Genomic DNA, 23,921 nt, shown 5'->3' on the forward strand with positions numbered 1-23,921 from the left:
TGAACTTTTTAATAGATTCTCTTTTATTTCATTTGCACATATATTATTTCAGTTTAGTTGCATTAGTTTCACAAAGTTTTTTGTGTATTACCAGTCTTCTTTAGCCTTTCCACTCTTATGCTTGGTTTGGGAAAATAAGAATTCATATACATTCCACAATCTGTTTAATTTCTGATAGCATCAAAGATGAATTCTAAAGAGAATGATAACTTTAATTTTTATTACTCTTTAAAACTTAATTTATGAAATTTAACTCTTTAACTCTTGCCAGACTTGGGAAACAAAAGAAGGTTTGAATACACTAAATAAGTAATCATGTTTGATCCAAATAATATCATTCTAAAGCAGGTGTTGACAAATTATGACCTAAGGACCAGACATCCATTTTTTTAAAAATTTTAATTAAAGTTTTATTTTGAGATAATTTTAGCTTCATATATCATTTTAAGAAATAATGAGAGATTCATGTACCTTTTACCATTTTGCTCAGTGGTAACATCTTGCAAATCTATAGTACAATATCAAAACAAGACAACTAACACTGTTACAATCAACAAATCTTATTCAGTTTTCCCACATTATTTTTATTTATTTATTAATTTTTATTTACAAACACTCTCTACCCACCAAGAGATACCTCATCCCCTGGTAAGCCTTAATCTACTTTACCTTCCTGCAAATTATGCTAATTCTAGATATCTCATATAAGTGATATCACAATATTTGTCCTTATGTTTTTAAAGGGCATTTGTTTTCCAGCATGTCTCAGAACTTAATTCTTTCCTATGGTTGAATAAAATACTCTATTGTATGCGTGTACCATATTTTCTTTAGTTTTAATTCTACTCATTTGTGTGTTTAGTTCTATGCAATTTTTTCACATGAGAAGTTTTGTGTATTGATTACTACAGTCAAGACATAAAATCACAAGGATACCTCACACCACCCCTTTGTAGCACTTGACTTCTAGGAACTACTAATCTGTTCTCTACTCTCTAATTCTGTCATTGGGAAAATGTTACATAAATTAACTCATACGATATGTAACCTTTTGAGATTTTATTTTCTCACTCAGCAAAATTTTCTTGAGTTGCATCCTATTCTTTTTATACATCAACGGTTGGCTCTATTATTTTTGTGTAGTATTCCATGATACGGATGTACTGCAGTTTAACCATTCACCCAATGAAACACATCTGACTGTTTTCAAAAGTTTTTGGCTAAAGTAAACATTTGCATTCAAGTTTACATTGGTCACCTATTTTTATAAACAAAGATTTTTCAGAACACAGTCATTCATTTACTTATCATGAATGGCTCCTTTCACACCACAGCTCAATGGCAGAGTTTTTGACAGATACCAAATGACCTGAAATATTACAATCTTGCCATCTAAAAAATTTTGCTAACCCCTGATCAAAAGAATAGAAATAAGAAAAGATGTGCTGATTAATTAATTTCAGGTCCTTCATTTTAAAGAAATGATTTTTTCTCTCAACCAAGGAACAACGAATACAGATTGTGGAACTTTTTCATATGGCTTTTGAGCTAAGAATAGTTCTTAACACTTTTACACTATTGTGAAAAAATGGAAGGAAGGAAGGAAGGAAGGAAGGAAGAAAGGAAGGAAGGAAAGAAGGAAGGAAGGAAGGAAACTTATGTGATCTGCAAAGCCTAAAATAATTACTTTCAGGCCCTTTACAGCAAAAACTTACTGACTGCAAAGAACTGCAATATCTCCACTGTGAAGATAAGATTTTATGATATTTATGGTAAATTTAAAAATCTGAGTCATAAAAGAATAATAGAGAGATGGATGGAGGTGAAAGGAGTAGACTTCATTAGGCTACATCATCAGTGTCCGTTTTTAGTTGAAGAAGCATTTTTAAAGAATCTAAGTGACTTGTTCAATCTCATACGCTGGATGAGAAACAAAATTAGCAAGCAAATCACGTTATCTGATCAAATACTTCATGCTCTTTCCACTCAAATCAAATAGCTGAGGATATCTCATGATACTTCTTATTTGTCATTTAAAATGTAAGGGGTAAATTACTAAGATTGGCAAAATAGAACTGAAAGACTACTTTATAAGATTACCCAAATAAAGCAGTATAAATATATGCCTGCACTACAAAAATGTATAGAGGCACAATTTAAATGGCCTTATATGTGTTTAAGTGTACAAACTCTTCAAAAACATGCATCTGTTGTTCATTACACTGGGATTCTTTGTTGACTGATTAAAAGCCAAGTTTAGTCCCAACAAGACTGAACGATGCATAGACAGCCCTTAGGGTCTTGGCAGAGTTTTGAATGCAGAAGCTTAGCAGATGGATCAACTATTTGGAAACAGAAGACTGTGAATAAAAAAATATATATATACCTAAATGGTCATTTTTTGGAACAGTTAAAAGGAACTCGAAACCAACTGGCAGTTTCAATATCTCAGTGAAGTGGACAGATACTTTACTAGAAATCAGATAAAATAATTTTTTAGGATTTTTTTCTAAACGTTTAATTTTTAGATTTCAAATGCCCTCATGAAAACTTCCCTTTTAGAACAATGTATTATTTAGTCTTGTACATTTTTGTTGGTGTTACTTGAATCCTTACTTCATGGTTCTCAACTTTGTTCTTGTTATCTTTCCAGAATGTTGCATCAGATGTTTTTCAAATGCCTTGGAACTGCACTTTAGAAAATACTTTATTATTCAATTACCTAGCATAGTTATCTTTAATGTAACCAAAATTATCTAAATAGCACCCTTTTGCAATTGCCCAGAACTAACTAAAGAGAAAAATGGTGAGCTTTGATGACTAAGTTTTTGATGTTCAAGGCAGAGTATTTGAAGGACAACAAATGCAACTTTATTTTTAACGTCTTGTTGAACACCCTGAATGAGAAATATTTATATCAATAAAATTATTCAATTAGCAGTATTTCCGGTTAACATTAAATTTTATTATAGCAAGTACTCTTTTTATAATATAAAGCTGTTGTTGAATTAGGGACATAATGTACTCTGTAAAACATCATTAAATTATCTCCCTATGGTGCCTTTCTTTACTATCTTGATCTGGAGTGAGATTTATGTGAGAATTAAAAATTAGGAGTTTTTTTTTTTATAAGCTGGTAAAAAAAGGTGAAACTTGATAAAGTATCTGTATGAGGGCTAAATCAGTTAAATATACTAGGAATTTGGGATCTATATTAAGAAAGTTTTTTAAAAATCCAGTGAATTAACTTTGTGCAATCCTCTAATAATAAATGTCCTTTCTACTCATTTCATTTTTATACATCTTATGAGGATAAGATGAGTCATTGCTGTACAATTCAATGATTAAGATGACTAGCTCACTGGGAGGGCCAGCTAAAGAATCTTATTTCTTTAGGAAAAGAAAAGTATAGCTTCCATTTAGCTAATAAAAAAAGGAGAGTAGATAATAACCAGCATTTTAAAAAGGGAGACAAGAGTAAGCTGTTGAAGTTTAGCCAGCTCCTGAGAAATGTAATTTTATTTAGATTCCATATTAACCACTAGGGAAAACCACATTTCCTGTAACTTCTTCAGTCCCCCACTTGACTATAAACAGATACAGCACTTTCTCCTTTATACTTTTTTAATCTGGTAGGTAATTCAAGTAAGTGGGGTGACATTCATAACAGTCTAAACTCCCAGATCTTATATCTTTATTTTACAGGAGGTATTTGTAGAAAAAGAACAATAATGAGCATCAGCTTTTTTAAATATACTGTAAAGCCATGCATATTGGCTCTTTTAGAAATCTATCTCCTCCTTTATATATTTTGTGAGCTTAGACAAGTTATTTAATGTTCCTAACTCTCAGTTTTCTCAATCATAAAGCTGAAATGAACTTGAAAGGGTTCTTAAGAGAACTAAAATTTAATCCATACAAACTTCCAAGCAGAATATCTTCAGTAGATTAAGTTAAATATTCCTTTTTATTAAACTGTCTTTGAAAGAACTGACTCAAATAACACCGGGTAGCTAGCCTACAGATAGGATTTCTGTACACATGTCATAAATTGAAAATTAAAAATAAGTAAAATCTGTAGCATAAAATCTGTGAGCACCTCACTAGATTTCAAATAGGTATGACTATGAAGCTTTAGCTTATCAGCTATTTCCAGGGAATGGTATTCTCAAGTACATTTGTTGTGTCCACATGTCTTTATCCCTTCACTCCTGCAGGTTCTGCTTCCAAACTAAACACCCACACTATTGCCTGATTACATTTTTCTTAATTAAATGGTGTACAGCTTGCATTTTCAGTTAACACAGCAAAAGGAGCTTGCATCCCCATAAGTCATTTTTATGAGTTAGGCCCCTATCATTTTAATGTGGCAATTAATTCAGTGCTTAATTAAACTGTGCTTTATTATAGCAAAGCCCAGTTGCATGAGTCTAGTTATGGATGTGTCAGCATTTTTGTTACTAATTCCTTTTTATCCTCTCATAATTGTACTATAAAATTTTGCTTTGGATACAAATTTTGAAATGGTTTCAATTGCAATAATGAGCTGTTCTTCAATGTAAACACAACCAATTTTAGGTGTGTCCATAAGTATGAGGAGATGGATAACTGAATTAATTTCCTGCTACTCAAGAGTACTGATTACATGACATGAAAGTATGTAGTCTCTGAGCCTATGCATTGATGATTTTTTATCATCTTGACAGGTCCTCTTAATTCTTTTGACCGTATGTTTGCACTACTAATGAAGACACATTCCTATAGAAGACTAAACTTTTAAATGCAGCATAAATGTACAATTAAAATATATTACATATAGAAATGTTCTTATTGCAATGTTTTTCAATTAAAAACATCCAAAATACAATACTTATATTTTTTTCATTTTAAGCATCACGTTCTGAGTGAGTTCAGAAAACAGAGATGCCCAGAAAAATATTTACCTAAAAGTTGAGTTTCCAAAGTTAGTCTCTGGTATTTCAGTGTTTGCATCTAATGATATGACTCAAAATATACAAAATTTAACCCTCTAATTTAAATATTTATGAATATATATTTTCTGTCTAGTTTCTCAGTATGCACAATTTAGTAAAATTTGATTTTTGGAAGGATTTTTAACCAAGGAGGAGTGTAAGAAGAGCAAAGAATGCATTTAAGTTACATGCTAGTTAAAATTCTTTCCACTTTTCTGGTACAACTGAACCTAACTGCTACATTTTTTCTTCAAAAAACCATTAGTTTTGGAAAGAGCTGAAATGAACAGTATAGAATGATCCAGTGGATTTCAGAACATGTATTATTTTCTTTCTCCCACTGTGTAAGGTCCTCAATTGTGGTTAGGGATGCAAGAAAACATAAAATAGGTTGATTGTGCACATAAGAAGACTAATGAAACTAAGAATGAGAAAAAAGTTATTGGAAATATCTAGCAATATAATATATATGAACGCAGGTGTATTTAAGAGATGCTTCTACCAGTTGAGCTTAGGGAAGTAGGCAATGTCAGTCATAATTTAAAGAACTGGACAAAATGCATGGATGGATAAAATATGGATGCCTAATACACAGTTTTGGAAAATTCCTCAAAATTTCAAACCCTGGGCCCTATTTCCAAGTGAAGTTTTTAAATAGGTAATTTGTCCCAATAGATTCAGGTACAAAAATTTTGTATGAATGCAACTAGCCAATATTCTCATGTCAGTTATATGAGTGAGTGAGCCCACAGGCTCTGAGTTTGTAATAGTTGGTAGATGCTTATAACACTTGTAAGCTGATGAGAAATGGCATGCAATTTAAGAGTTAATCCATTATCTCTATACTCACTAGTAATTTTGACTTTTCAATAACACGTTTAAATAATTTGCAATGAAATTTTTTCAAGGAGAGAAATAAATAAAAACATAAATCAGTATTTGGATATTTAAATTTATGTAAAAAATCCCAGAGAAGTAATATATTCATTCTGCTAAATAATTTCCAAGTCCTCAGTTGTGCTACAGCTCTCCAATAGCCATCAAATATCTAAATCTATACTGGTAATATAAATTTATCAAACTGGAACAAAAATAAAACAAAAATACGTAAAATATTCCTGTTTCTCAGAAATATTTTAAAAATTATTTGATAAAAACAATTTAGAGACTTTTAATATGCTGGTGTAAAGAACTGAAAACTATTTAAAAGAAAAAAATGCAGAAAATCTATATTTAATGAAAGAAGCTGACAGTAACCTTTAAGCCCAATATCTGGAAGTGAACGGAGTTGTAAATGACTTAGCACAGTGAGTGCAGTGAATTGCTAGCACCCTGCAGAGGGAAATCCCAATTAGAAACCAGACTATTGCCCATAAAGAACTCTTGAATTATACAGAAAGTAGCACCATGAGGTATTTTGGAGGGTAGGGTTGAAAACTGGCACTAAAAAACAAGAAAGTTGTTTCAAAGATGGCAGCCAAGAAGATAGATAATCATTTTGATTATCTTACACCAATTAAAAAATATGTACACAATAAAAATAGAGCCTGCTTTTTCACTCCTGGACTGGGCACCACCTCCATAGGGAGGACAAATGCTTCATTCCCATGTGACCCACAGAGGAGTAATCCACAGCTCTGAGACTACTCAGCTGCATCCACATGATTGTTTGACTACTGCTTTTCTGGTTCTGATAGAAACCCAAGGAAGAGAATTTTCAGCTGAGTTATTAACAAAGCAACCACTGGATATCAAGTCTTCAAATATCTCCTTCTGGTTAAGGGAGTTCTTGGACTCCCTGAAGACCAAGTACAGTTGAAAGTAACAAGAATTAGTTCCAAAATCATAAAACATAAAAGGAGTGGCCATCTTTGTGGAGGCACTTCCCTAGAGTCAACTGCCTGATTTTTTACCATAATAACGCCAGAAGATCCAGAGTGAAACAGTAGAGAATTCTTTTACCTGATGGTCAAAAACAGAGACCAAACCAGAGACCCAACCAGACTTTAGCTCAACAAATGGATTTAACCTCAACCACAATGCAGCAGGAGTTCAAAGATCTGAGAGGGGCTAGCCGAGGTCACCAGATGACAAACCCAGAGAAGACAGAACACAAAGGATTCCTGCTGGTACCAAATTCTTCCCTGAGCTGCCATTCTGGCATCATCCCAGTATCTATTTATGAATCCCACTTCTGACACCAGACATTTGCTGAAAACAGACTGAAAACTAAAGTACAGAAGTTTATTGAACTAAAGTAGCATTAATGTGGAACAGCAACAAAAGGTCACTGCTCAAATGTTCCATGGATAAAAAGGAAATTTGAGCAGATCAAAACGATAAAGCTATTAACCATTCCATTGTTACTCTCCAAAACTTGAATTAAGATGAATTCTAGGAGCCTGTGCTTCTGCACAAGGAGAAGCCTGTACAATGAGCAGGGAAAGTTGCTGTAGAAAACAAGAAATGATAACTATATTATGTATCTTCAGCAAAGACACATCTACCATTATATCAATGGAAACTCACATTCCAGAGAATCCCTTTAAATGTTATGACCTGCAAGATGATTCCCACAGAAATCCACAGTGACTTAACATATGTCAATTCACAAGGGAAGGAATCCATAGTTCACAAAGTCTTTGAAAAAGCCCTGTCATGTTTTATTCAACATAAGAAAATTCATATTAGAAGTAAATTACACAATTATATAATGTTAAAGTTTTTATTCAAACCTCTGCCTTGAGACAATACAATGGAACTGACACTGGAGTTAAAACCTATGGGTGTTTTTTGGTGTGGGAAAGCCTTCAATCAATATTCTACTCTTTTTTTTTTTTTTTTTTTACTTTTGTATTATTATTTTTTTTTTCATTTTTATTGAGATTGTTCAGATACCATACAATTATCCAAAGATCCAAAGTGTACAATCACTTGCCCGTGGGTACCCTCATACAGCTGTGCATCCATCACACTTAATTTTTGTTCAATTTTTAGAAACTTTTCATTACTCCAGACAAGAAATAAAGTGAAAGATGAAAAAAGAAAAAAAGAAAAGGAAACTCTAAACCTCCCCTATCCCTAACCAACCCCCTCAATTGTTGACTCCTAGTATTGATATAGTACGTTTGTTACTGTTTATGAAAAAATGTTGAAATACTACTAACTGTAGTATATACTTTGTAATAGGTATATAGTTCTTCCCTATATGCCCCTCTATTATGAACTTCTAATTGTATTGTCATACATTTGTTCTGGTTCATGAAGTGATTTCTAGTATTTGTACAGTTGATCATGGACATTGCCCACCATAGGATTCAGTTTTATACATTTCCATCTTTTGACTTCCAACTTTCCTTCTGGTGACATATATGACTCTGAGCTTCCCCTTTCCACCTCATTCACACACCATTCGGCACTGTTAGTTATTCTCACATCTTGCTACCAACACTCCTGTTCATTTCCAAACATGTAAGTTCATCCTAATTGAACATTCTGCTCATACTAAGCAAGAGCATCTTCATTTCTTCCACAAGGCAGGAGGGAGAGTCAAAGAAGGTAGAGAGGCAAAAGAAAGAGGAAACAAACAAACAAACAAAAATGACAGCTAGGAAGCAGCAAAAGGAAAAATAACCTTACATCAAAGTAGAATAAAGAATCAGACAATAACACCAATGTCAATTGTCTAACATGCCTCCCCTATCCCCCCCTCTTATCTGCATTCACCTTGGTATATCACCTTTGTTACATTAAAGGAAGCATAATACAATGATTCTATTAGTTACAGTCTCTAGTTTATGCTGATTGCATCCCTCCCCCAATGCCTCCCCATTTTTAACACCTTGCAAGGTTGACATTTGCTTGTTCTCCCTTGTAAAAGAACATATTTGTACATTTTATCACAATTGTTGAATACTCTAGATTTCACCAAGTTACACAGCCCCAGTTGTTATCTTTCCTCCTTTCTTGTGGTGTCTCACATGCTCCCCATCTTCCTCTCTCAACCGTATTCACAGTTACCTTTGTTCAGTGTACTTACATTGTTGTGCTACCACCTCCCAAAATTGTGTTCCAAACCACACACTCCTGTCTTCTATCACCCTGTAGTGTTCCCTTTAGTATTTCCTGTAGGGCAGGTGTCTTGTTCACAAAGTCTCTCATTGTCTGTTTGTCAGAAAATATTTTGAGCTCTCCCTCATATTTGAAGGACAGCTTTGCTGGATACAGGATTCTTGGTTGGTGGTTTTTCTCTTTCAGTATCTTAAATATATCACACCACTTCTTTCTTGCCTCCATGGTTTCTGCTGAGAGATCCGCACATAGTCTTATTAAGCTTCCTTTGTATGTAATGGATTGCTTTTCTCTTGCTGCTTTCAGGATTCTCTCTTTGCCTTTGACATTTGATAATCTGATTATTAAGTGTCTTGGAGTAGGCCTATTCATATCTCTTTTGTTTGGAGTATGCTGCACTTCTTGGATCTGTAATTTTATGTCCTTCATAAGAGATGGGAAATTTTCATTAATTATTTCCTCTATTATTGCTTCTGCCCCCTTTCTCTTCTCTTCTCCTTCTGGGACACTAATGATAACGTACATTATTGTACTTTGTTTCATCCTTGAGTTCCCAGAGACGTTGCTCATATTTTTTCATTCTTTTCTCCATCTGCTCCTTTGCGTGTAACCTTTCAGGTGTTTTGTTCTCCAGTTCCTGACTGTTTTCTTCTGCCTCTTGAGATCTGCTGTTGTATGTTTCCATTGTGTCTTTCATCTCTTGTGTTGTGCCTTTCATTTCCATAGATTCTACTAGTAGGTTTTTTGAACTTTTGATTTCTGCCATATACATGTCCAGTGCTTCCTTTACAGCCTCTATCTCTTTTGCAATATCTTCTCTAAACTTTTTGAACTAATTTAGCATTAGTTGTTTAAATTCCTGTATCTCAGTTGAAGTGTACGTTTGTTCCTTTGACTGGGCCATAACTTTGTTTTTCTTAGTGTCGGTTGTAATTTTCTGTTGTCTAGACATGGTTTCCTTGGTTATCCAAATCAGGTTTTCCCAGACCAGAACAGGCTCAGGTCCCAGAGGGAAGAAATATTCAGTATCTGGTTTCCCTGTGGGTGTGTCTTAGAAAATTGCTCCACCCTTTGATGCCTCAGGTCACTGTGCCCTTCTGCCCAGCATGTGACGCCTGTTAGCCTATAATTCTTGACTGGTGTGAGGAGGTATGGCCGTGTTCCCCCAGGCTCTGGGGTCTGGTTCTGAATGGAAAGGGCCCCACCCCTTTCCTCCTAGAGAAGACAGATCCCTCAGGTGGAGGTCATTAGCATTTCAAAGGTCTCGCTCTCTGCTTGTGCTGTCTCCACCCTTCCCAGAGTCACAGCCTTGGAAACTGAAAATGACTAGGGCTTTCTCCACTGAGCCTAAAAAGAAACAGATAGTCCCCTTCAGACCCAGTCCAAGGCGACCCTCCGGCTCTCCCAGGTCAGTCGTCACCCAAAGCCTCTGTCTGTTTTTTGGGGCTGCATACCTGTAGTGAGCAGTTCACACTCGCCACTTAAAACCCCAGTTGGAGCTCAGCTGAGCTATATTGGCTTGTTGGGAGAGAGCTCCTCTCTGGCACCACGAGGCTTTGCAGCTCAGGCTATGGGGGAGGGGGTCTTCCGACCTGGTTCCGCAGGTTTTACTTACAGATTTTATGCTGTGTTCTCAGGCATTCCTCCTAATTCAGGTTGGTGTATGATGAATGGATGGTCTTATTTGTCCCCTGCAGTTATTCTGGATTATTTACTAGTTGTTTCTGGTTTTTTGTAGTTGTTCCAGGGGGACTACTTAGCTTCCACTCCTCTCTATGCCGCCATCTTGCCCCAAATGTCCCAATATTCTACTCTTGAAGAACATGAAAGAATTCACACTGTAGAGAAACCATATAAATGCCATTTATGTGGGAAAGTCTTTACCTGTCATTCTTTCCTTACACAACATGAGAGGACACACACTGGAGAGAAACTCTATGAATATCATCTATGTGGGAAAGCCGTCACCAATTTTTCTGGTCTTAAATGGCATGAGAGGAATCACACTGGAGAGAAATTTTATGAACGACATATATAAGGGAAATCTTTCACTCATGTTCTGGCCTTAGACAACATGAGAGGGCTCACACTGAAGAGAAACCATATAAATGGTTTCATATATGTGGGAAGGTTTTCACTCTGTGTTCTGTTCTTTATACAACATAAGAAAACTTATGCTGGAGAGAAACTGTGAATGCATCAAAGTGAGAAAGCCTTCAGTCAATATTCTCATCTTAGAGAACATGAGAGAACTTACTGTCAATAAACCTTACAAATGTTATCTTTGTGGGAAAGCTTTCATTCACTGTTCTGATCTTAGATGACATGATAACACTCAGTGTAAATGTTAAGAATACAGAAATGACTGACGTCATAGAGTTAACCTTTAACACACCAGATAACTCACATACTGAAGACTCACTATGTAGTCAACATGGAGGGGTTTTGTATTCTTTATACTTCAGACAATCTAAGAAAATTCATACTGAGAAGAATCTATATAAATGTCTTCTATGTAGCAAAGCCTTCTATGATGTTCTGATGGTATACATCATTGGTTAACTCACAATATAAGTGTGTATAAAAATGGATAGTCTTCACCACTCAGTAATAAACAAACCAGAGAAATCATATGGGAGAGAAATTCTATGTCTATAGTGTGGGAATACCTTAACTCATAATATATTTTTTAAACAAAAAGAGTGAAGTCCACAGGAAAGACAACTATTTCTATAATCAATGTGTATAAACGTTAGCCAAGCCCCAGCCTTGTGCAAAAGAAAATTCAGTATATGCATAACCAATAAAACAAAAAATAAGTGGAAAAATCTTTACTAGTACAACAAAACTCCTAGGGGAAAGTGCAAGATAAGTCATATTGGAAAAGTTATTCAATGAAAATCATGAGAAATCATCTCACCACACAGGAACACTTCTACGGCATGTAAGAACTCGCACTACATAAAAGACTCTCAGGGTCATAAATGGCAGAAAGACTACAGTAAGCACTCATTCCCTGGTCAGAATTGAACTTGCACTGAAGAGGCAACAATCCTAAAGTTAAAATAGGAAAAACTTCAGCTGGATTTCACATCAGAAAATTCAAGAGTGGAAAATAAAGCACTTTACAAATACACTTGAGCACAAAATTCAGCAAAGAATCCAGGATTTTGAGTAAGTCTTACCAGTCAAAATACGTATGATAGAAACAGGATTGTGTGGTAACCTGGGAATATTGAATAAATTATTTTGTAAGGGCTAATATGAAATGTGATTCAATTTATTAGATTAGTATTTCCATATATGGAAGCAACAAAAGTTGTTGCTGAAAAACTGAATATGTAGGTCAAGTCTTAGTGTTCTTATTTAATGTAGCTCAAACCCAAATATTTGGATCATCCATAAAATAACTTAGAATGTAAAGGAGAAGATGTAAAACAGAAAATTATGTCTTTATCATCTTCATTTTACAGAATGTGTGCATGGCAGTGTTACAGACAAACATCAATAAATACACTTTTGAAGTATGATTGTAAAAACATAAAAAAAATGAGCCCTTTGGACTGAATAATTGATTAAGATAGTATTTTTATTTCCCTGAGCAATGGACATTGAGATTTCCTCCATTTTGCTCTATTTTCCTGCTAATAGATTAATGCCCCTGAACACAGACTTTTTCTGTGGTTGGGTTGGGTTTCTCTGTGATAAGGTTTGAGCATATTAATTTTACCATGTTCTTACTGTAGCTGCCAGCCATCCTCATGAGGCAATTTTAGTATCACCTTGTTTTATTTACATTCTATGGGACATCATCATCATTTCATATATTGTTAGCCACTCAAATTTCCCCTTTATATATGTATTTATGTATCAATGAAATTTTTAATTTTGATGTAAAGTCATCTTATTTTAAACCTTATGATTCTTTACATGTAAGGAGAAAATTCTCTCACATTTTCTTTTATTACTTTTATAGTATTACAATTTATATTTATCTAGGATTTGGGGGTCCAACTTTATTTTTATTTTTTTGGAGAAAACAATTTTCTCCAAACTATATTAAATAATACATCATGTTTTTTATGCATTTTTTAAAAATTGTGAACTTTAACATATATACATAACTGTGATAACTTTCAAAGTATGATTTAACAAGTAGAGAGAAATTTCAAAGAATGTTATGGGTTACAGTTCAGCAATTTTAGTTATTTTCATTATTGTAAAATGTAACATATATATAGAAACATGTTAACATTCAAAGTACAGCTCAACAAGCAGTTATATAGGTAATTTCAAAAAATGTTATGGGTTACAGTTCCACAGTTTCAGTTCTTTCCTTATTGTGAAACATAGAATATACACAGAAAGGTGAAAACTTTCAAAGCACAATTCAACAAATAGCTATAGAGCAAATTTCAAAGAATATTACAGGTTACAGTACCACAATTTCAGTTATTTCCTTCTAGCTATTCTAATACCCTAGCACCTAAATATATATATATATATATATTTATATTTATATAAAGTTTCAGTATTCATAATCCCTTGTTAAATACTATTTTGTCTGTTGCTACCCGTTCCTCTTGTTTAATCACTTTCTTGATCTTCAGGGGTGTCTAGGCAGTGACCACCCTAATCTGTTCTTATTGAAAGGGGACGTTGACATTATGGGGAAGGGGGCTGCATCTGATTACAACACATCATTTTATCATTTATAAGGACATCATTTTCATAAACTTTCACAGGAAATGGATTTGCTTTTGAGCCTTCTATTTGGTTCTATCGGGCTCCTTGCCTTTAACTGTCCCAATGGAATGCTGTTTTCATTAATACAGTTGTGTATTAGTTCTTTATATATGGTTAGAAAATTCTGTTTTAAATTTTCTTTCTCTTTTTTTAAATTCCAACTGTGTTTAGCTATAGTAAAATTTAATTTCCCATATTAATTTAAGAACAAATATGTCTTTATGTGTCCTCAAAGTACCCTCACAATATTTTTTTGAAAAATATGTTGAAAATATATATACAGGAATGGGGAGGATCCAGAATGTCTATGTTGGATTTATGGACAAATATTTTATAGGGTTACACAAACTTTGGATATTTATATTTGTTGTTTATTTTGTAAATATTTTTTGTGGTAACATGTATAAACTCAAAATTTCCCATTTTAATCACTTTCAAGTGTACGATTGAGTGCTATTAATTACATATGCATTTGTTTTATCATCACCATCATCCAGTATGAAAATTTTTCATCACCTCAAACAGAAACTCTATACTCATTAGGCAACACTTTTCTATACCTCTCCCCTTTCCAGCCCCTGGTAACCTGTATTCTAATTTCTGACTCTGAATTTGCATATTCTAGGTAAGTCATGTAACTTGAGTCATACAATATTTGTGGTTTCATATATGATTTTTTCTTTCAATATGATGTCTTCAGGGTTCATGCATATTTTAACATGCATCAGAACTTCATTTCTATTTATGGCCAAATAATATTCCATTGTATGTATACAACACATTTTATATATGTATTTATCTGTTGATAGACACTTGGCTTCTTCTATCTTTTGACTATTGTGAATAATGTTCCTATGAAAATTGGCTTATAAATATCTATTTATAAGTTTGAGTCCCTATTTTACAATTATTTTGGTTATACACCTAGAAGTGGTACTGCTAAGTCATATGGTAATCCTATGTTCAGCCTTCTGAGGAACTGCCAAATTGTTTTCCAGAGCAGGTACATCAATTTACATTACCACCAACAATGTTCAAGGGTTCCTGTTTCTCTGCATCCTTGCCAACATTTGTTATTTTCCTAAACCTATTGTTTGTAAAGTAGTATCTCATTGTGGTATTGATCTCCATTTCCTTGATGTTGAACACTTTTTCATGTACTTATTGTCCATTTGCATATCCCTTTTGGAGAAATGTATATTCAAGTCTTATACACATTTTTTCCATGTCCCCCCATTCACAATACAGACCAGGTACAAGGCCCTGACTGAGGTGTAGGTGGGGTAAGTTTACTCTGCCTCCTCTTTCTATACAGTCAGTGCAAGAACACAGCCTGTGATAAGCACCAGGAGGCCATTATTCTCATTTTTCAATGGGGCTGCTTGTCTTTTTGTTGTTGAGGTATAGGAATTCTTCATATTTTCTGGAGATGAAATAAACCCTTATCATATACATACCCTTATAAGATATATGCCCTTATAAGATACAAACTTTTATCAGATATATAACTCTGTAAGTTGTATTTTCACTTTATTAATAATTTCAATTGATGTATCAAAGTTGTTTTTCTCTTCTGTTGCTCATGCTTTTGGTGTCACATCTAAGAAATCACTGCCAAATGCAAGGTCATGAAAGTATTCCCCTATGTTTTCTTCTAAAAGTTTTATGGTTTTAGCTCTATGTTTAAGTCCTTGATCCATTTTGACTTAAATTTTATTTATGGTGTCAAGTAGGGATCCAATTTTATTCTTTTGCTTGTGGACATTGATTTCCCAGGGCAAATTAATGGAAGAGACCTTTCTTTTCCTACTTAATGTGCTCGGCACCCTTGTTGAAAATCAGTTGGCCATAGACACGTGGGTTCATTTCCAGACTCTCAATTCTATATAATTGGCCTATATTTCTATCTGTATAACAGTACAATGCAGTTTCAATTATTGTGGGTTTGCTTCAATTTTGAAATCTGAAGTGTGAGGCATCCAACTTTGATTTTATTTTTCTAGATTGACCTATCTATTTAGGGGCTCCTGTGATTCCACATGAATTTGAGGATTGCAAAAAGACTTCTGGGATTTTATAAGAATTATGTTGAATATGTAGGTCACTTTCAGTAGTACTGACAATAATAAGGCCTCCAATACAAGTGCATGAGATTTCTTTCCATTTATTTACTCTTTAATTTCTTTCAACACAATGTTATGTTGCTTTCAGTGCACAAGTCTTTTACCTCCTTGGTTAAATTTGTCTAGATATCCTATTCTATTAGATGTTATAGTAAATGCAATTTTTTCCTTACTTTCTATTTTAGTTTGTTCATCACTGGTATATAAATGCACAACAGATTTCTGTTCATTAATCTCATACCCTGCAAATTTGCTCAATTTGTATATTAGCTTGAATAGTTTGCTTATATACTCTTGGATAATTTCTATTATAAAAAAGATCATGTCATCTGTGAAAAGAGTTAATTTCCCTTCTTCCTTTCCAATTTGGATAACATTTATATCTTTTTCTTGCCTAACTGTTCTGGTTAGAACTTCTATTACAATAACAAATAGAAGTGGTGAAAGTGGGCATCCTTGTCTTATTCCTAATCATAGGGGAGAAAGCATTCAGTCTTTTACCATTGAGTATGTTAGCTGTGGGGTTTTTCAAAAAGACCCTTCATCATCTTGTGAAACTTCCTTTTAAATCCTACTTTTCAGATTGTTTTTTATAATGCAAGTGTTTTGGATTTTATTAAATACCTTTTCTGTATCAAATGAGATGATCATGTGGTTTGTTTTCCTTCATTGTGTTAATGTGGTGTTTTACACAGACTGATTTTCTTGTGTTGGACCACTCTTGCAATCCTGGCATAACTACCACTTGGTCAGGGCTATAATTCTTTCAATATGTAATGGATTTTATTTTTTAGCATTTTGTTGAAGATTTTTGTGTCTATATTCATGAGGCAAATTGGTCTGTATTTTTCTTTCCTTGTGATGTCTTTATATGGCTGTGGTACCAGGATAATGCTAGCCTCTCAAATGAGTTTGGAAGAATTTCTTCCTCTTCAATTTCTTTAAAGAGTTTGAGATTGGTGTTAATTATTCTTTTAATTTTTCATAGAATTTACCAGGGAGAAAGTATGACCCTAGACTTTTCTTTGTTGAAGGTCTGTTTGTTTTTTTTTGTTGTTGTTGTTGTTTATTCAATCTCTTTGTTATGATCAGCTAAGGAGTTCTTTTCTGGAGTCAGTTTAGGTAAATTGTGTGTTTCTAGGAATTTGTACACTTCCTCTAGAATATATGATTTGTTGGTGTACAATCATTCATAGTATTCTCTTATAATCCTTTTGATTTCTGCATGATCATTAATAATTTCCCTACTTTCATTTCTGATTTTAATTATTTGTGTCTTTTCTCTTTTATCAGTTTTGCTTAAGATTTGTCAATTTTGCTGATCTTTTCAAAGAACAACTTTTGGACTCAGTAATTTTCTAAAGTGCTTTCTTGTTCTCTACCTCATTTATCTCCACTATAATTTTTATTATCTCCTTCCTTCTGTTAACTTTAGATTTAGTTCAATTTTTTTCATTCCTTAAGATATCATATTATGTTATTGATTTGATCTTTATCATTTTTAATGCAGTTATTTACAGGTGTAAATTTCCTTCTGAGCACTGTCTTTGTTTCACCTTAAAAGTTTATGTATATTGTATTTTTCTTTTCATTCATCTCTAAGAATTTTCTCATTTCCTTTATGATTTCTTCCTTGACCCATTGGTTATGAATGTGTTGCTTAATTTCTACATATTTTCCTTCTGCTATTGCCTTGTAACTTGATTCCACTGTGGGCTGAGAAGAAACTTTCATATGATTTTAGTATTTTTTTAACTTATGAGATTTCTTTTGTTACCTAACATATGGTCTATACTGGAGAATTATTCATGTTCACTTGAGAAGTATGTGTTATGACTAGTTTGTTTATAATATTGTTCAACTCCTCTGATTTCATATTATTTTTCCATCTAAATCCATTATTGAAAGTGGAGTATTAAAATATCCTACTATTATTCTAGAACTATTTCCCCCTTCAATTCTGTCAATTTAGTTTGTGGTTCTGTTATTAGGTGCATATATTAGAACATCTTGGTGGACTGACTTTTTAATATATAATGTCCATTTTTGTCCCTTTTAATAGTTTATAATTTAAAGTAATTTTTTTCTTATATTAATATAGGCTCCTCAGCACTTTTTTTTATTTTTTATTTTTTTTTACTTTTCACTTTCAACTTTCAACTAATCTGCATCTTTGGGGTCTAAGGTGAGTGTCTTATAAACAGCGTATAGTTGGATCTCCCCTTTTATCCATTCTGCCAACCTGTGTCTTTTGACTGAAGAATTTAATCCATTTATATTCATATTAATTTTGATGACACAGGACTTGCTTCAAACATTTTGTCCTTTGCTTCTACGATGTCTAATAACATCTTTGTCTCTCATTTCTTCCATCACTGCCTTTTTTGTATATAGTTGATCTTTTGTAGAGAAATGGTTTGAGTCCCTTTTCATTTCATTTCCTGAATATTTTTAAGATATTTTCTTTATGGTTACCATGGGGTTTTGCATTTAATATTCTAAATCTATAACCATCTAGTTTAAATTGACACAAATTTAAATTCAAGGGCATACTCAATCTCTGTTCCTATACCCTGTGTTCCCCCATTTACATTGTTCCTTTTACAAATTACATCATTATATTTTTGTGCCCAATAACAAAAAAAAAGTATTATTTATGCATTTGTATTTTTAGATCATGTAAGAAATAAATTTTTTAGATCATGTAAGAAATAAAATTTGGAGTTATATACCAAGAACATAATATACTGGCATTTATATTTATTCATATTTGTCTTTATTGTGGGTTTTTATTCTTTCATATGGCTTCATGTTACTGTTTAGTATCCTTTCCTTCCATGCGGAAGGACTCTCTTTAGCATTTCTTACAGGGTAAGTCTAGTGACAACAAACTCTTCCAGTTTTTGTTTATCTGGAAATATCTTGATTTCTCCTTCATTGTTGAAGACCAGCTTTGCTGGACATAGAATTCTTGGTTGACAGTTTTTTGTTTTTTTTTTTCTTCCAGCACTTTACATATGGTATCCCAATTCTTTTGACCTCCATGATTTCTGATGAGAAATTGACACAATCTTATTTTTTACATGATGAATTGCTTCTCTCTTGCTGTTTTCAAGATTCTCTCTTTTACCTTTGACAGTCTGACTATAAAGTGTCTCAGTGTGGACCTCCTTATCATATTTGCAGTTCACTGATTTCTTTTCTCTTTTGTGTAGATTCATATCTTTCATCAAATTTGGGAAGTTTGTGGCAATTCTTCAAATATTCCTTCTCCCTTTTCTCTTTCTCTTCTCTTCTGAGACTCCCGTAATCTATATGTTGGTATGCTTCCTGGTGTCCCTTGGGCTTTGCTCACTTTTTTTCATTCTTTTTTCTTTCTGCTTCTCAGACTGAATAATTTAAATTATCCTATCTTCAAGTTTTCTGATTCTTTCTTCTGTCTGTTCAAATCTGCTGTTGAACCATTGCCCCAGAAAAAAAATCATTTTTTGCATATGATACTGTGATTCATCTCTAGAATTTCTCTTTTGTTCTTTTAAAGTTTTATAATTCCTCTTTTTTGTTCATCATCATTTTCCTGATATCACTTAGCTCATTGAACTTATTTAGGAGAACTTAATTAAAGTCTTTGATTAGTTGTTCCAATGTCTAGGCTTCCTCAGGGATAATTTCTATCATTTTATTTTGTTTCTCTGAATTGGCGCTCTCATCCATTTTCACTGAATGCCTTGTGATTTTTGTTGAAGTGTGGACATTTGAATATTTTAATGTGCAAATTCTGAAAGTCTGAGTCTCCCTTTTCCCCACTGTTTATTTTTTTTAATTGTTGAAGACAGAGATTGGCTCTGTGTCAAGGCTCTCCTTCAATACTTATCTCAGTTTACACTAGAACTATTGATTGGGCCACCACAGTCAGATTCTCCTCAGATTTTTTCAGCACATATCTTATCATGGGCATGCATAATAGCTTTCAAAAATTCCACAGTACATGCAAATATGCTTGAGTTTTCCTGACTCCTTCATTAGGCCACCCAAATGAATGCCTTAGAACTGTCTTTCAGAGAACCAGGTGGAGTGGAGATTAAAAACACACTAAATTTGCAGTTTAGGTGTGTTAATAACCACATACCAGGGAACTACACTGAAAACATGGACTGCTGCTTTTGGGGATACAGTTGCCATTGGTTGTCTGCCAACAGCTTGCTGTACTGAGTAAGGAGAGGAGGAAGGCTAGAACGAATGACCCACACCTCTCCTATCAGTTTTTAGTTCCCTTTTCCTGATTCAGACTTTACATGGCTGTTGTTTATCCTTGACTGTCTTCTGCGTTTCTGGGAAAGTTGGTTTTCACAGATTATGCTCTTTGTGTGTGTGTGTGTGTGTGTGTGTGTGTGTGTGTGTGTGTGTGCTCCTGTGTATGTGGGGCAGGCAGGGGGTTCCCTTGGAACATCTTACTCCACCATCTTGCTGACATCAGGGCCCACTGCATGCTGATGGTGGTTGCCATGGTGCTGTGGGCTCTTGCCCAACCAGTCTGATAGCTGATTGGGTGAGCTCCTCCACCCCTGCTGGAGCCTCTGATGCAGATGGTTGTCATTGTGTGAATGACCTAGATATCTGATGTCATATGATTCTTTCCTCAAAGGCAATTTAACTGATCCTAAAAATGCCAGTTTCTCCTCCAAAAATCAATGCAAATTCTTATAGTGAACAAGCAATTTTTAATCCCAACTGGCCAAAAAGAAGACAGAAGTATAAACAAAGATGGTTCCACACAAGAGAGAATGTAGATTCACTGTGTAAATTCTTACTTCTAGAATTTGTGTTTGTTTAGAAAGGTATCCTTCTTAACTCTATTTAAAGCATCACATATATTTATGGCATGACTTGTTTTATTCAATCTCTCTTTCTCTCACCTCATTCTAAGTTAGGTCCAAATTCCCATGGGTTTTTTTGTTGTTGTTGTTTTCTTTTTTATGTTTTAGAATAACTTTAAAATCTTGTGTGTTGCTTCAAGATTGTCAATATATATTGATGCTTAGGTTGTAATCATAAAACAAGTCAGATATTTGTTCTTTCACACATTTCAAAAACATAGTTATTATACAACACAAATGAATGTTTTAAATATTAAAACAAATAATGAACTAAATCAAATAATAGTCCACCAGTTATTTTTAAACACAAAATTTATCATTTCTTATTGATAATCATTTCCTTTAGACTTTAAAAGCTAAATTTGTAAGTATAAAAAGTTTTGATAAGGAAAATTAATAAAGGGATAGTGTAATGTGAATTGTAACATGTTAATATAGTCTGCAGATGTTATCTTGTAAAGGTATGTAACATTTAATACAATTAGGGTTTATTCAACTTTGCATCAGTAAAAATACTATTTATTCTAGTTGAGATGTTAAATTGTAATGATCACATAATAGATTAAAAAAAAATCAACATTTTAAAACAATAGTTAGTGGACTTTGACTTTATAAACATAGAGAAATTTCTTTTTCCAGAGAGAGGGTTTTAGCTTATAATTAAGATTTTTGTTGCACAAAATTGCACATGCAAAGAAACAGGATAATTTTCAGAAGTATGGATAAATTGTCTGCTGCTATTAGAAATCATTCTCAGTCTTTGTGTACCTTTCTATGAACCTAAATGATTACCTCTAATTGCATGAACCACCCTTCATTAAATTCTCAAGATAAAGATGAAAAAATACTTTGTGTAATCACAATTTTTCTTAGACTAATTTCTGCTTTCTCATTAGCATACCTATCCCCTCCAATTTGTACTCTCATTTGTACATTGTAAACAGTTTTTAATAGTTCTCTTTTCTTTTTCATTCAAATACTGACCTTTGTAATCCAAAAGAAAATTAGCAGTGGAGAAAGCTTCCCCCCCCCCCACACACAAAGCAGAGGCCAAATGGTTATTTAGCTTACACTGTGAACATTTTTCTTAGTTCACATTAACTCCCTTCACATCTGACTTATATTTTTCATCCATATCTTTTATAAAGATGCTCCACTCAGTTTAGAAAATAATACTTTAACTGTCAAACTTACTTGTAGAAAAGATAATCTCTTTTAAAGAGAAATTTTAAATATATTTAAAGAGAAATTTTATATATATTTTAAATATAATCACTGTTTTATAATTTAAGATGACTTTTTTAGGTTTCATAGTAACATGGTATAGGAGATAAAAAGTCATGCTGTGAGAATAAATGACTTATTACCACATTTAATTAAGTTAGACATAACATAGTAGACTTGCTTTTCTACTTAGACACAAATTTTAGTTAAAACAGAATTAATGCACATTAAATTTGTTTTAATTCACAGGGATATGTACATATCTTTAAATCAGTCATGTATATGGGGTTTGGTTTCTACAATGTTCAATTGCTTTTTAATGCATTTTTTCTTAGCTGTAGATATCTTACATTAATTTGGAAACTCTTTACTGTTAATTCCATTTTGATAATAGTAAAAATACTCCCAAGTCAATAATATATCTCAGAAATACAGTTATAGGAAATGGAGAGCAATGCATTAACACTGTGTGCTTTTCAATAATTCATAATTTCTAAAACATTCACATCCATCACCTCAGTTTAAAAGGACAATCTGTCCCCATAACTCTGTTGGAAATGTACTTATTTGTTTAGACAGATGGGCATGCCCTGAGGTCCATTCTCTAGCTTAAATGCACAATTGGCTTTGTGCTTTTGAGAAGAAACTGATGAAAAAGAATAGTACTGGAATAGCTTTTTTAGGGTGTACAAAAAGGAGACAATTTGAGAAAACATTCAATAGTCATGAATCCTAGATATGTCTTTTTGAATTGAGAATAAATTTTTAGAATAATAATTTTTAGAATTGCAATAATTATACTAAAACAAAACAACACAAACAATTAAAATTTTGACACTCAGAGATCACTCCATCACAAAAGGAAAAAAAGAAAATCAAAAATATATGCAGCTTCCAAAATTAAGTAATAGTAATCACTGCTTTTAAATACTTAAATATAGAGTATTTATTTTTTAGAGCAAATAGTCTCACCCCAGAAAAATTTAGCTTTCTGAATAATATACACATCTTTCTAATAAAAACAATGGTTTTTACATTAACACTTGCTGGATTGAAATTTTTCATAATACGTGTACAGAATTTCAATAAACTGATAAAAAGTTATATAACGTTTCCCAGTGAATAAAACCTAGGACTTAAAAACAAGAGGTCTATATTTTAGAATTCCAGTTCTCCTTAACTGTCTGGCTCTAAGACTCAAGGCAACATCTGTAAATTTTCTATGTTTCTGATTTTTCCTTAGTAGTTTAGAAAGAAAAAGTCTAACATACATTATAAGAGTACTTTGAAAAATGTCACACCAAATTCTAGAATATGAAGTCTGAACATAAAACTAAAACAAAACAAAATTAAATTTAAAAAAAACAACAAAAACAAAACAAGGACAATTAAGCAATTCACAGTTGTTTTCTCAATTTTGAAGACTACCATCAACATGTCTTTGTAATACTGAATGAATACTCTTGGTAAAGAATCCAAATAATACATACACTTAATAACAAATAATAAATATTAGAACTTACAGAGAAGATGGAGATTAGGGAGCCACAGGACTAACTCCTCCTACAAAAACAGGTAGCAGACAAGAAGAAACTGTCAGAAACAACCTGTCTGGGGCTCTGGAGGCCAGGGGAGAATTGTACAGAATCCAGGGAATAGTGGGATGAAGAGGCTGAGAAACAGCGGTAAAGAACTGTACCTCGCTCTGCGGCAGCTGTGGTGTGCCCATCTCCCACACTCAGGATGAGCTACCTTGGATCTTGTCCCTGGCTGGCTGCTAAGGATGCAGAGGGACATGGAAGCCCTCATCCTCAAGAACATGGGGAGAGGGCTGGGGGCATGTCTACTGATCTGTGAATTTAGGCTATTGGGTCCCAGATCTAAACAGCTGTTTTAGCATCCCCTGC

General features: G+C 33.4%; 1 non-coding gene across 1 annotated transcript; it reads right to left on the reverse strand.

Moving 5' to 3' along the window:
• Positions 1-15,013: 15,013 nt before the first annotated feature.
• On the reverse strand, positions 15,014-15,145 carry LOC119507543. The gene has a single exon (XR_005211296.1). It is a non-coding gene; the product is annotated as a small nucleolar RNA SNORA51 (small nucleolar RNA).
• Positions 15,146-23,921: the final 8,776 nt, after the last annotated feature.

The sequence above is a fragment of the Choloepus didactylus genome, chromosome 12 (assembly GCF_015220235.1).
Source record: "Choloepus didactylus isolate mChoDid1 chromosome 12, mChoDid1.pri, whole genome shotgun sequence".
Classification (NCBI taxonomy): domain Eukaryota; kingdom Metazoa; phylum Chordata; class Mammalia; order Pilosa; family Megalonychidae; genus Choloepus; species Choloepus didactylus.